The sequence below is a fragment of the Centruroides sculpturatus genome, unplaced genomic scaffold (genome assembly GCF_000671375.1).
Source record: "Centruroides sculpturatus isolate CEXI.00-Female unplaced genomic scaffold, Cexi_2.0 scaffold551, whole genome shotgun sequence".
Taxonomy (NCBI): Eukaryota; Metazoa; Arthropoda; class Arachnida; order Scorpiones; family Buthidae; genus Centruroides; species Centruroides sculpturatus.
This window is the reverse complement of record NW_019385025.1, coordinates 337,982-346,253: the sequence shown is the minus strand read 5'-3', so window position 1 is coordinate 346,253 and position 8,272 is coordinate 337,982. Positions and strand designations below refer to the sequence as shown.

Below are 8,272 nucleotides of genomic sequence, written 5' to 3'. Positions count from 1 at the left end.
TCATATCTCCCGCACCCTTATAGCTATCGAGACGCAACCACCCCTATGCACGAATGGAGACTTGGGGCTACTACCACATACAAACACCATTCACGTGCGATGTGTAGTTTTGGCTAAAAAGTGAAATATAGGGACATACACGTCCATTTTTATCTATATGTATATATATATACATATAGATAAAAATGGACGTGTATGTCCCTATATTTCACTTTTTAGCCAAAACTACACATCGCACGTGAATGATGTTTGTATGTGGTAGTAGCCCCAAGTCTCTATTCGTGCACTGTGGTGGTTGCATTTCGATAGCTATAAGGGTGCGAGGGATATGGGCTTGAAAGTGGTTAAAAGTGGAAGATTTTCTATTTCGATTTTAAAAATGTTCGAACCGTTTTAAATTCGAATTTGTATTCGAATTCGAATTCGAATTGGTTCGATTATAGAAAGATTGTAAACGTTCCAGAAATGTTGAAAATAGTTCGTTTGACTGGACGTGAACAGGAGATGTTCAGAAATAGAATCGGGACCACGTATCTAATTAGTCTGGAAACGGGGAACCTAATTCTTGCATTCTGTGAAAACGGGTAAGATTGGCTATAATGTAATTATCTTAATCTTCACTATCGTTACTTTTTGCCCACAAATAAAAACCCAGCGAAGCGGGTCTTTGCAGCTAGATTCTAGATTACTTAAAGAAACAGTCTTTTATATATAAAAAACAAAAACTATATTACATACAGATGTACGAACAAATAAAAACCCAGCGAAGCGTGCCCTTGCAGCTAGTATGTTATATAAATTCACCGGTATTTAATTTAAAACAATATTCATCATTGGCATGCATCAATAATGGAACCATAACTTTTGTAAAAGATACTTCCCTAAGAGGGAAGTCGACAGGCTACGTAACCAATCTAATGTGTAACCTACTTTCTCTAACAGTAAAACGAAGTAAGTTAGAGTACAACGATACACAAAAACTAATTATAATAATCAAAACCAATTCTTAAAAAGTTTTTCTAAAATCCTGTATTCGGTTTTTGATATAGTTCTACTAATAGCACTAAATCAGTAGACATGTCTAAATAACAGGCTTATAAACACTAAAAAACATAAATGTTTCGAAATTAGGACTAGATAATTATATGCACAAATATATTAGTAAGTCTACAATACATACTCTCACTTATATTCAAGTATTATATCCAAAGATCAGTGCTTGCTAATTGTCGAAAATAAATTATTTTTCAACTTTTCTTTCTGTAGCATATTCTGAAACAAGATCTAAATTCACAGTAAAATTTTCACCTTATATCCATTAAAAACAGCGCATAACGTATCCATCCAGAAAAAAAAATTTTTTGCAGTGAACTTTGAACAAACCGAGTAACACCAAGAAAACACTAAACCCATCAGCGAAATCTCGCGCGAACTGATGTATATGGGATAGACTGAAAATACTCCTCACGTGACCAAAGGTTACATTTTTCTGAATAAACGCTAAAAGTTTTTAAAAATTCTTCCATGAAACCTGATGAATTTAATTAATACACAATAACTAAATCTGTTTAATAGAGATTAATAATCTACCATTATAATTATGCAAATCTATATATATAAAAATGAATGTATGTGTGTGTGTCCTTCATGCATTACCACACCGTTTATCCGATTGCCGTGAAACTTTGGGAAGTTGTTTAATATACTCCAGCGAAGGTTTGTGGCATAGTACGATTGCCACGAAACTTTGGGAAGTTTTTTTAATACACTATCGCGAAAGTTTTTGGCATTTATCCTACGATAGATGGCGTGCATTTACACAAGCATTCGAGTACAGTGTGTTCGATCGATTTCAAATAGTAAAGACCATTTCCCCCCTTTAAAAAGTATCTTTATATATGCATTTGTGAACTGTTATTTAGATATTTGTAATAATTTTTCTTTAATCACTTTATTTTAACTTTTTTTTTTTTTGCTAATTATGTATTCGCTCGAACTTCGTTAAAACCTTAACTGTACCCCGAACAATAACCGAAGTTGTAGGAAGAAATTCTCGTATTTTACCGATCTAGGTATCCCCCTTTTTCCAAATTTTAATATCGACTCAAAATAATTTAAAAAGACAAATTACAATAAAACGGTTTATTATCCAACTATCAGAAATTTCACAACATGCCAAGGAAGAGAGGAAGGAGCAATTAAATAATTAAAATTATAAAGGATTAAAAAATATATATAAAAATGGGGAATATCGCACTTCTGACAATCGCTGCGAGTGTGTGGGCTAAATTTGGAGAATCCGTGCTTCTCGCATGGACAACTGTATGTGGCCGGCTCACGCGTCGGAAAACCTTCCGATTTATTCGTGTACGCACCAGACGGAAAAACAAAAAATATCGTGTATCCACAAACACTCCAATAAATAAATAGAATTGAAACGACACTTTAAAATGTTTTCCCGATAAAAATAAATAATAATAATAAGTTTCAATAAAAATGATAAAATGTAAATTGAATTTTATCATAACGAGTTCGCTTGAATTTCCTTTCTTCTGAGATCGCAGCAATGTGCGACGGGTAAGCTAGTTACATATAAAAAAAGAACACTGCTCAAAATCTCCTGCAAACCATGGGATGACTGTAACATCACGTGACATTGAAACTTTCCTGCTAAACGCTAAAAATTTCATATAATTATTTTATTAATCCAGTCAAATTTTAATAATATAAAATGTCTAGATATGTTTAATAAAGATTAGTAATGTACTATCACAAATAAGCAAATTAGATATGAAACAGACCACTGCTGAAAATTTGCCAATTTGATAAATATAAAACAATCACGTGACCAAAAGCTAACACCAAGAGATATAAAAACTGTATTTAAAATTTAATGTTTTCAGTACAAATTAATACAATTTAACAAATGTCATCGTTTAAAATTTAATATTTCTGTACAAATTAGTAAGTTGTAACAAATTTCATAAAAACAAGAGAATAATTTTCAGCTTAAATAAACTGTACAATAAATGGTTATTTCTTTAAAAGAAGTCGTTATACACTAATAAATAATAGTTATTTAATTAATAATGCTCATATCCATTTTAAGTCGATATTGTAAAAATAAGCTATTTAATTTGGCTTTTATTATTTAGAGTTTCCAAGTATTTTACTGTAAAATTTAAAACTATTAAATACAAACAAAGCTAAGCTATTAAATATAAACAGGACAATACAATAATTTTCACGTAAATTGAGTGTAAATACAGAAAAAAACAAATTATATCATCCAATTAGAGAGTTCAGACTATGTACGAAAAAATTTTTATAATTTTTGAGTCTATCTAACAATCCATTAACACAACCACAGAAGTACCTGTAACATTGTTGAAGAAAACCTTCAATAAAAACAAATAATGAATATATAAAAAACTCACAATATTAAAAATGATCAAGATGTCAGAACCTCAAATAAAAGGCTGATGTTTTGATCATTTTTAATATTGTTAGTTTTTTACCTATTCATCATTTGTTTTTATTGAAGGTTTTCTTCAACAATGTTACAGGTACTTCTGTGGTTGTGTTAATGGATTGTTAGATAGACTCAAAAATTAAAAAAAATTTTGTACATAGTCTGAACTTTCTAATTGGAAGAATATATCCTGAGTGCACCATGAAATCGAATTATATCAAAGATGGAACAAATATGCTGACATTCCTCCAACAGAGCTTAGAACTATAATCATTTTTGCTTGGTTGCTATTTCGACTGTTTTTTTGTTGGTAAAAAGTTAATATTTTAGGATAAAAGTACGTATTCTTAGTGTAAAAAGATGAAAGTATCGAAATATAATATTCAAACGTAAAAATATTCATATATGTCGATATTAGAAATGTATATTTTTTCCATATTTAAAATAATATCGTGACAAAAACATTATAAAAAAACATTATAAAATAAATTATGAATTACACAGGTTTATTTATAAATATTCAATCGCGAATAACTGACGTTAAATATACAGTCGGTACAGTATGCTTTTTATGTGAGAGTATCTGCGTTTACAAATTAACAGAATTTTCAGTTTTTATACACAATATTATGCTATAATGTAGAAAACTATGTGTAATACATAATACTTACTACAGAAAGTGTAATAAAAAACATCAATCATTGTATTATTGAAAGTTTTATTCATATAAATAATTAATTTTATGAAGAAACATTTTTTCAAAAGAAAATTATCGATATTTCACGTAAATATATATAAATTTTATTCGGTTTTTACGGTATTTTTCATTGTCAGGATTGATTATAAATTTTTAACTATAAATTTTGATTTTCATTACAAATAAAGTAATTTTTATATCTCTATTTCACTGTTTTGTAACATTTTTATTAGTTATAGTATTGTATTGTCTTGTTTATATGTAATAGCTTAGCTTTGTTTTTGTTCAATAAATTGAATTTTATAGTAAAATGCTTGGAAACTCTAAGTAATAAAAGCCAAATTAAATAGCTTAATTTTTTGAATATCAACTTAAAATGGATAAAAGCATTATTAAATAACTAACGTAGAACCTCCATTATCCGGACCTCCATTATCCGGATTTTCGATTATCCGGATTGTTCAAAATAAACAAAAATTTTACGAATTTGCTGATTTGCACTTGGCAAATTACGACACTGTTTATGTACAGTACGTGATGGAATGCATAACTTTTTTTGTTTCAACAACGTCTCACCCAGCACAGTGGTTGTAAACTCTTAAATATATTTTACGTAGTAATAAAAATATAACTTGAGATACGTATTTATAAATAATTTATATTCAAATTACATCATTTTCTATGACCACGGACGGCGTAAGGCATGGGCAACGTGGGCCACCGCCTATGCCTCACGGTCCGAAGGGCCTCGCGTTTCGAAGGTTTATCCATTACTTAAAAACCGCGAACGCGACGAAAAAATTTTACTCGTCATAAAACGATAAATAGTTTGTCAAACTTTCATTCATAAAAATGCAGTTTCAACTGCTTTTTATTTTATAAAATCCGTCTTGCGCTACCAGAAGGCCTTTTAAACAATAGGTAGTCTGTTAGCGTTGGTCAGTAATGTCCAAATTCAATACGAACGTTTGTTTTTTGAAAATTTGTTCACGATTTAAATACAGTATTTACTTTTAATATTACCGATATGTCATCGATAAGAAAACGTGTTGTATAATCATTAAAAGACAAATTAAAGTATCTGTTTCGATTATCCGGATTTTTCCTTATCCGGACTACCTTCATTCCCAATTAGTCCGGATAATCGAGGTTCTACTGTATTATTTATTAGTGTATAACGACTTCTTTCGAAGAAATAACCATTTATTGTACAGTTTATTTAAGCTGAAAATTATTCTCTTGTCTTTCATGAAATTTGCTACAACTTACTAATTTGTACAGAAACATTAAATTGTTTAAAATTTTATTAATTTGTACCCAAAACATTAAATTTTAACCACATTTTTTATATCTCTTGGCGTTAGCTTTTGGTCACGTGATCGTTTTATATTTATCAACTTGGAGAAAGATTTACAGCAGTGATCTGTTTCATATCTAATTTGTATATTTGTGATAGTACATTACTAATCTTTATTAATTAAGCATATCTAGACATTTTACATTATTAAAATATGACTGGATTAATAAAATAATTATATGAAATTTTTAGCGTTTAGCAGGAAAGTTTCAATGTCACGTGACGTTACAGACATCCCATGGTTTGCTGGACATTTTGAGCTGTGATCTTATTTTATATGTAATTTGCATAATTATAATGGTAAATTATTAATCTTAATTAAACAGACTTAGTTATTGTGTAATAATTAAATTCATCAGGTTTCATGGAAAAATTTTTAAAAAGTTTCAGCGTTTATTCAGAAAAATGTAAACTTGGTCACGTGAGGTGTAATTTCAGTCTATCCCATATGAATCAGTTCGCGCGAGATTTCGCGGACGGGTTTAGTGTTTTATTGGTGTTACTCGGTTAGTTCGAAGTTCACTGCGATAAATGATTATTTCCTGGATGGATACATTATGCTCTGTTTTTAATGGATATAAGGTGGAAATTTTACTGTGAATTTAGAACTTGTTTCAGAATATGCTACAGAAAGAAACGTTGAAAAAATAATTTATTTTCGACGATTAGCGAGCACTGATCTATGGATATAATACTTGGATATAAGTGAGAGTATGTTTTATAGACTTACTAATTTATTTATGCATATAATTATCTAGTCTTAATTTTTAAAACATTTATGTTTTTTATTGTTTATAAGCCTGTAAGTTAGAATCTCTACTGATTTAGTGCTATTACGTAGAAAAATGTGAAAGAAGAATACAAAGTTCAATTAGCAAGTAGTCTTTTTATTAGGAAATTAGTTTGTAGATTTTAGATGAAACTAAATTGATGTGGATATAGAAAGTATACGTAAAATATGGCTAGACTCATATTACAAAAAGTATCATGTATTACTCGATAAGAAAATGTGAGGAAAATTTTATAGTGTTTATATTGGCGTAGTGTTTATATCGAAAATATTTTTTAGTGATATTACAAATTTTTTAGTGACAGTTACAATTTATGTTAAATTCAAAATTGATATAATGTTACATCATTCGAATAGTAATGGCGCATAAAATATTTACAGGATTAATTGAAGTTTTTGAATTTTGTTTGAAGAAACTGATAAATCAAAAAAACACAACACCTTAATTTGCTGAGAAAAAAAAATTTCTCAGCAAATTAAGGTGTTGTGTTTTTTTGATTTATATACTATTGCTGAGTGTGTGTACATCAATTGAAACTGATAAAGGCAAGGGTATCAACAGTTGTAAAATGAACTGTATTTATTTAAATTAGTTCACTTTTTTTCGATCTAATTTTTTCGTAATGTTATGATATACGAACTTTTGACTTTGTAAATCGTATTATACTAAAAAATAAATTTTTATGAGATTCTCCTACTTAATTATGTATTTTAGATGTTTTTGAACTTAATACTATTCATTAAATTGAATTTCAAACTTTACAAAGTACTACGAATATTAGAGAAGACCGTTTTTCTATATATAACTACGTCTTACTACGTTTTACTTTAATGTTGATTTGAAAAGAAGTAGGTCGAACAAGGACCGTTAGACTGATGACGTATATTGTCGGCTTTTCATGATTTATCGGTTCTCTCGAGATAGCGTGGTTTACAGTAGTCACACGCACTTTTTTCTGACGCGAGCCAATTAGGAATACAGGTAGCCCTCGGTTTACACCGGCTTAATTTACGCCAATCTAAAATAACGCCGCTACGCGATTTGCCGTTTTGCGGTGTAATTCCCCGATTTTCCCTACGCCAGACTGATTTGCATTTCAGTGTTGACGTATTTTCCGAGCCACGACATTGTACATTCGTTAAAACAGATTTTTATTGAATATATTTAGTTTTTCTGTTTAATATTATTGGGTATGTATACATTTGCATTAAATTAATATTAAAACACCAAACGTTTAGGTACCCAGGATTTATTGGACTATTAACTTATCAAACTTAATTGTCCAATAAATCAGGGAATTGATATGAGATTGTGTGGTAGATGGAATAAAAGGATAAACTTTAAGATATAAGAGGTAAAAGAAATATTTTAGAATCAACTTTTTATTTAGTTATCAAACTTAATAAAAATTTGATTTGATTTATACTTTATACGATGCCCAAACTTAAAAGAAGAGGAACTCTTCCTAGTTCTGAATTTTCTTTTGAATATTACCGGGAATTTTCTTATGAATATTAAAGTTGATATCGTCGACAATATTATTTTTAGTTTCAAAATTGCCCTTTGAAATAGCTACTCCGAATAATAATAAGCGCAGAGCCCAAACGATTAAAAGTTGAAGGTTAAAATTTGATACCCAGAGTGCGTCATGAAAACGTACACTAAAAAGGGATTTTTCGAAATTTCCCTGCGGGGAGAATTTCGAAAATTTACATTAATAAAATTAATGTACAGTAGAACCTCGATTATCCGCCCTAATTGGGGACTGGGGTTGGTCGGATAATTGAAAAGTCGGATAACCGAAAAGTATGAAAAAATCCATTATTAGTGTAGTATATTATTATATCCCATGTAATTAGTATATTAGTATATCGCTATTAACCTATTTTGCGTTGAATTTTCATCGATGTTAAGCCTAACAAAAATTTTTTAAAATAATAATCGTCGCTATTGTA

At 29.5% G+C, this 8,272-nt stretch overlaps 1 protein-coding gene across 1 annotated transcript in view; it reads left to right on the top strand.

The window, feature by feature from the left end:
- Window positions 1-6,153: 6,153 nt before the first annotated feature.
- Window positions 6,154-8,272, top strand: part of LOC111633592 (multidrug resistance-associated protein 4-like) — a 49,446-nt gene continuing 47,327 nt past the window's right edge. The window contains exon 1 of the mRNA XM_023378199.1: window positions 6,154-6,237. The gene's annotated coding sequence lies outside the window, so the exon portion shown is untranslated. The remainder of the gene's footprint in view (window positions 6,238-8,272) is intronic.